Here is a 7,269-nt window from a genome sequence, read left to right on the forward strand (position 1 = left end):
TCTCACAGTATGTCGAGTTCTGGGGCGATAGCTTATATGTTGGTGGAAATTTGATGTCAGCTTCAGCATAATCCTTGAAGAACTGAATTTTCAGCAATTACTGCCTTTTCAATTGATCCATTTCGAGCATCTGTGAGTAGTGAATCTCAGACTCTATATTGTTGCGATTCTTGATCGAGTCTGCGTATTGCTTCTTATCGATTTAAATTCTATAGTTCAGGTCCCCACATAGGAACACTTATACAGCTTTATCTTTGGCTGCAAGATTGCTGGCAATGCCAAGAAGCACTTCATTTCGACGATCGACAGCATTATGATTCGGAGCCAAATGACAATTAATAAACTGTAGGGTTTGTCCAAATAAATTGCATATGATTGCGATTGCTCCCTTATTGCCGATCATATTGCAGAAGCCTGCCCGATAAACTTATTTCTTCTCTCGAGTGTAATAACTTATGAGTTGCTTTCGAATTATGATGGCGCTATGTAGGCCTTGCATTGTTTCTGTGTCGATCATCATATATTCAGATTCTACAGCTTCAGCGAGAAGACCCTCCCATTAACCCTTGCCTTCAAGGAAGAATGACATTGCTAGAGATCGTTGACACTCTTGCGTCCCAATATGAATAATATCAGGAGATTAATTCCTCTCATCCCCAACCAACTTATCGAGCAGCTTCCGTAAATGCTTCTTAGATGGCAATGAACCCTGTAGATTCCATGTCGCAACCGCAATATTGATATGGTTCTGAATATGAACTTCTGAGTCTGTTATTTTCTCCTGCATCGAGCTCTCAATCATGATTAATAATCATCTACATATAAGAATGTTTAAATATCAAGTCCATTAGTCAATAAGTTATTTGTTTTGAATTTCTCCAGCTTTCTCCTCCCATGTACGAGAGAGACATATAAGCAGAGTGATAGATCTCCCGAATGCCCAAGGCTTTAGAAATGCGATCGAAGCCAAAATGGATTTCTTAGTATGCTTTTCTGGTGCCGTAATGGATGTTATATTTGATTTTGAGCAGTATGAGCAGAATTGCGAATTCGAGGAGTCTGCTTGGGAACCCATTATAAAGACACTTTATGAAGTGATGGAGAATTATCAGGATTTAGACTTTGGATTGCAGTTTTATCAGGGATTCGACAGCATCCACTTCGAGGTTTGGCGCAGCAGTACACATCAGGTACAGCTTGCCCACAGAAGACAAGAATAAAGGGATGACATATATGAGCTAAGTCTGTGGAAATATCACCAACCACCCTATGTATAAGTAAAGTGGTAGGATTTATCCGCATAAAATTCTGAGCATTGCGTATCGGAAGCCAAATCGATACACTATGATGAACATCATCGTCGAGTTTATGAGCGGGACGATTGCGTATTCGTAGTAAGGCACGGCGAACCATTGGAAAACGGAAATCATTACTATTTGCACGGCGGTAAGGATGATTAGCATTGTGATTATAAAGTTTATATTTTTATGTCAACCAAGTTTATAATTTTATGTTTATGTATGTATAGTATGCTGATTGAATAACTCTTTTACTGAAATATGGGACTTACTTGCAGCATAGATAAATGCTGGATATAAATAATTCATTATTGTCGAATTAGAAGGGTTCTTACGGATAAGAAGGGTTATCAAGAATTAGAAGGGGCATTACGAATTAGAATTAGAATGGCCATTATCTAATATATTGTTCATTATTGAAATACAATGCTAGAAAATCGAATCGAATCAGATCAGATCAGAATAGGAATTCCTTAGTTATACACACTCGATGGCAGCATTCGGTATTTCTCCACTCGATTCGAAGAGCCTATGATATAGAGTCCGTCTAGAATAAGCACTAAGCAGATTGACATGTCAAAGCCTTCCCCGATAAAAGCTGATCCTAGGGCCATTACGATCAATGCGCCTCCTAGGATATAGGTATGGAAGTTTATATAGAGTGGCGATAGAAGTAAGATAAATGGGAGAATTCCCTTAGGATGTACGGAGAATGGTACACATATTCCGATTATAGAAAGAAATGCTGAAATTGGAGTGAACTAGTAAGAGACTATTACTACTTTTTTGTTTTGAATTGTCGGCCTTTCGATCAGCTATATTTACATTTACATTTGAAATATAGGCATAAATGTCAATGCAAATGTGAATGTAAATGCAAATATAAAATAAATAGATAAATGCAAATGTTAGAGAATTAGCGACTTAAAATACTTTGTCTTCTCCGAATAAACAGAATGAATTAAACATAATCATTAGATCATTGCACATTTCGCTAAAAAAGTAGCCAACTGCAATTCCGACGTTAATCCCTAAATAATTCGGGCCTTTAGCTAACTAACAAGCTTCATCATTTCGAATATCTTCTCCTTCTTGATTTCCTTGCCCTGGTAGTGACTGATGACCCTTGAAAAACCCGAGGATAAATCATAAGACGAGTGACCTTCCTCCACCAATCGATGCAATAATCTCAATGACTAATTTATATTGCCATTTGCTGCCATCGTGATGGTAGTCTTCAGATCCTCAATTGAAGGGGCATCACAAATATGCAACACTAGCTCCTACCTTATCTCGGATCCTCTGCTAGCGTAATGGCAAGCTTGTATGTTATTGATTGCTTGTCTCATGTCTCCATCAGCAATGAATATCAGGGTTTTCAGGGCCTGCGTGGATATCTTCACATTCTCTTATCTGATAACTCGGGCAAGGTTCTGCTCAATGTCGATGTCTTTCAGCTTGGTGTAACGAAGGATGATGCATCGACTCTGAATCGGCTCAATTATCTTGGACGATGTGTTGCAGCTGAGGACAAACCTGGTTGTATCGCTATAATTTGACATTATCATGCGAAGTGCTTGCTGAGCCCCCTCTGTTAGACTGTCGGCTTCATCGAGTATCATGATCTTTGTCATCCCCTTCGGCACTTTTATTGAGGACTTCGCGAAAGACATGATAGTGTTACGGACGACATCGATTCCCCTTTCATCGGAGGCATTCAGTTATTTTACCGCATTTTTGAATTATTCTCCGAGCAGCTCTCGAGCAATGCATAAGACACTTGAAGTCTTGCCTGTTCCTGGAGGGCCTGTCAAAATCAAATGGGGAATATTACCCTGTTGGACACAGGATTTCAATGTATTCACAGGGTCGTCATTTCCGTAGACTTACTTTAGAGATTTTGGACGGTATTTTTAGAGCCAAATTTATTTCATGGCGCGTTATTGGATTTTATTATTAACAGGTAATAATTTTTTATGCAAATATGAAATAATTCAAATTTATAGCAGAACAATATATGTCTTCCTCCATATTATAATCTTCGGACTAACAAAATTATAGGTAATAGGGCATATTTTACATTCTAATAAAACAAATAGATAAATAAATGTAAACAAATAAATAAAGCATACAAACAAACGAACATCGGACAAACAAACAGGCATCACATCACATCGACCTCCTTAATCGAAAGCATAATAATAATAATTAAATGATGCAATGCCCTTAATTGTAATCGATGAATTTACTTAGGAGAACAGTCTTCGAGCAACATTACACAATAGCCTGGGATATTATTGAAGCTGAGTGTTATATTTATGTTTGTAAAGATATTAATGTTCTCGATGTTCAAAGGCTTTGTTCACTTTATATGGTAGCTATCGAACTAATACTCAGAAATGTATTGCTATCTTAAATAGTAAGCAAGATCCAAGGCAAAGATACTTTGAACATAAAATGAATTAGCTGATGGTTGAACCCTACGTTGTTCAATGCTTGAATAATTCTTATAAGGGAAAGTCGGAGGTTTTGAGTGCTAAGAGAAAAGTGCATTAACAGAAGTTAGAATTATAAATAAATAAACATCAGATTGAACATTTGAAGGATTTGACGACAGACTATCTGCAAAAATAGAGAAAGTAACAATAAAAAATTGCAGAGGTTCTGACAGGCCATTTAAAAAGCTTATAGATAAGGCTGAAGAAGAGGAAAAGTGCCATAAAATATCGGACATAGTTGGAATTGAAGTCAGATAGAATTACAGAATATGAGGAATCCGACGATAGCAATGCTCATCCTGAGTGCAAGCTGAAGAAATCTTTCCGAAAATGCACATCGTAAATGCACCCTTCTGACATCAGTAAGTTGTAAATGTACTCTTCCTCTTGAATAGTCTTATATTTTATAATTATTCCGAATGCATAGAATATAATTATTTTAAATGCGTAAAATAATTTTGATAAAGATTCTTTAATAAATCAATGAAATAATCAGTGAAACTATTCCATCGTTTGTTCCATGTCACCGTTAGCGTATTATTGTTGTGGGGTGTAATGTTGTTGTGGCTGTGGGGGATATTGCTGTTGCTGTGGGGTGTATTGTTGTTGTTGTTGCTGTTGTGGGGGGTATTGTTGCTGTTGTGGGGGATACTGCTGCTGCTGCTGCTGTTGGGGATACTGCTGCTGCATTTGGTTCAACTGATAATTCTGGAAATTATTCTGCACAGCCATATTGATCTATGGCATAACTTGGGGCGACCAATTCTGCGAGAACACATTCGGCATCGGGTAAGTCTTGAGGATAGGGAAGATTATCTGCTTTAATTAGTAAGTACAATCGGAATTCCAACAGCAATGGCGTCAGAGCAGCAAGTACAAGATATATCGTGAGCAAGCCTCACCCCAAGAGTATACTGATTCGAAAGGAGCTTCCCAGAACAAGTCGGCTTAATTTATCTTTACGAGTGGAGATTGAAGGCTTCTCTAATCGCATTCTCGCCTGTGTGCCCATGTCCAGCCAAAACTCCTTTTAAACTCTTAGTGAAGATCGTTCCATTATCCGCAGTCGAAGAACCCTGTGAATTCATGGCAACTGTGAACCCTATCGAGACCCATATCGAAGAAATGTCGGCGCTACAGAAAGTATTGTCGATCTCCATGATCATCTGCACAAGTTACCCTGGCATATACCCATCCTTCTCGAAATGAACTTCTGCAAGGCAGTTCCCCTTACTGCAACAACAACACGACTTTATTTCAGCTTGTCTTTTGACAGTCTTTGATGCGAGCATCCGAGTCTACCTTAATGTAATCGATTGGCTATGCTTTAACTGCATCATTCCGACTTGGGGCTCTATCAATGCAGTCATTTGATAAGTTATGATCCCTTTCTTTCTCTGAGTGATATGATCGAAGCTGGCTGGCCATCCTTCGAATGTTTTGAATGAAAAGGGGAATGAGTATTGGCCTGGTGCCAATCCCTGACATTGATAAATGGGACATTTATTTTTAGTGAACATGTTTCTTGTTTCAAAAAAGCCCATTTGGTAATGTCGATCCGAAGGGGTACGTATGTATTTTGGGCGATGATCATAGGATTTGTCATCCTCCTCTTCGATATCTGAAATTTATATTGTCTACAGTTAGGAATGATGGTACTTATGTGTTCTGTTGGAAAAGCTCTCCTGGAGGAATTGCGGCAATTGGATCGAAAGGTGGAGGCTGGTTAGGTGGTCTATTTGGATTGGGCTGAGGCCTATGAAGTTATTTTGCATTAACCCACTTGACACATTCATACCCTGAAAATTTCAGAGAAACCCCGGTCGCCTGTGGCAGCATTGTGTGAACGCTGATGAAAATAAAGCCATTGACAGTGTCTCCTGCAAAGTAAAATTCCTTATCAGTCTGAATATAAAAGTCAGCCATTCCCTTTAGATTTAATTGCTTTGATTATATATAGTTAATAACAGCAATAACTTAGCATAAATCAACAGTTTTCTTGATAATTCTGTTGGCTCATTTTTATAAGGCAGTTTTAATTATCTATTCAAACTTGACTTCGGTAGTTTTCTCTGGATATATGAACAAAAAAACGAAATAAATTATGGGGTGTCTTTGGGGTATTTGTAAGTTATATAGATTTTTAAGCAATTTAATTTTTGAATAAGAATATTTCAGTTACTAAACAATATAGTGAATTGACAAATTAAATTGTTTGTCAAATTATTTCTCAATGGAGAATGTGTTGAATGCCTTTATAATTTGAGTTGGAATTGAGAAATCATTATGCTTTTTTCTTCTTTTTTTTCTTATCTTTCTTCGAGACAACTTCTTCCTCTACGGGTTCCTATTCGGCTTCTTCCTGGTCTTCATCATCATTAATTTAGTTTCTGCCCACGCACTCGATTTGAAATTTCAAAATTGATGGGCTTTCCTCTTCAGCTTCCTCTTCCTCATCTCCAGGTTCCGCTTCTTCTTTTTCATCTTCATCATCATCTGAGTATAGTTCTTCAATGGCTAAGATTTCCCCAATTCGACGATTTATCTTTTTGCATAGATTCTTGCCCTGCTAAATACCCTTATTTATTGCAATTTCCTAGGCGTCAACTTCTTCATTTGGCCTCCACTCAAACCCATTGATTTTGTATATGCCAAGTGATAGTAAATTATCAAATATTTCTCCTGCTGACTCAGTCTACTTTATCGTGACTACAACATTATGCGAGACAATGAAGGCTGAGAATATGAATAAAGGAGTACTTTTGAATTGTGGTTACTTACGGACATACTGATAGTCGGCAACAATTTTATGGTTTCCAGCTTATACTCGGTTTGAACAGTCATTTCCGCCTGATTTCTAACAGAATGTTTAGACGGCTTTTTTTATTCTGGAGATAATTTCAGATGCCATGGAAATGGCTATTTTGAGTGAACTCGTGTGCTTGGTTTTAATTTCGAAACTGGCCTCTAGGAAATCTTCGGCCTGTTCTGCTTTTTGCTAAACATAGAAAGTTAGTAGAGTAATCTTCTCCCCTTTTTAGTTGGAATTATGGAAATGAGGGACATAAGTTGGGTTCTTCCCAAACTCCAACGTATCTTCAGCGAATCCGCAATTAAAGCTACAGATAAGAATCAAAACTGTCAACATGCATCCATATCTCATGAGTTCGAATCTTAATTATCGCAACGATACAAATTATTCAAACTACTAATATATGCATAGACATATAGACATCTCTTCACTGTATAAATGTATAAATAATAAGTAGCATTATAAAGCTGATTTCAATCATGACCCCAAGGTCAGAGCATATCGCTTTCCATTGTTCCATCGACATCCAATTTGTTCATGATTTCGAAACTGACTGTGCTGATGTCATCGTTTTGATAGAAAGTCTTACTGTTTATGAGTTTCCGTAGGGGACTGTAATTTATGTAATTTATGAAAACGTTGGCAGTGTCGTCTTCATAGC

At 37.6% G+C, this 7,269-nt stretch overlaps 1 pseudogene; it reads right to left on the reverse strand.

Annotated features, from left to right (window-relative positions):
- Window positions 1–559: 559 nt before the first annotated feature.
- LOC148298827 (uncharacterized) lies at window positions 560–7,023 on the reverse strand (annotated as a pseudogene).
- Between the last annotated feature and the right edge of the window lie 246 nt (window positions 7,024–7,269).

The sequence above is a fragment of the Brachycentrus maculatus genome, unplaced genomic scaffold (genome assembly GCF_059751285.1).
Source record: "Brachycentrus maculatus isolate JH-2025_06_01 unplaced genomic scaffold, ASM5975128v1 h1tg001555l, whole genome shotgun sequence".
Lineage (NCBI taxonomy): Eukaryota > Metazoa > Arthropoda > Insecta > Trichoptera > Brachycentridae > Brachycentrus > Brachycentrus maculatus.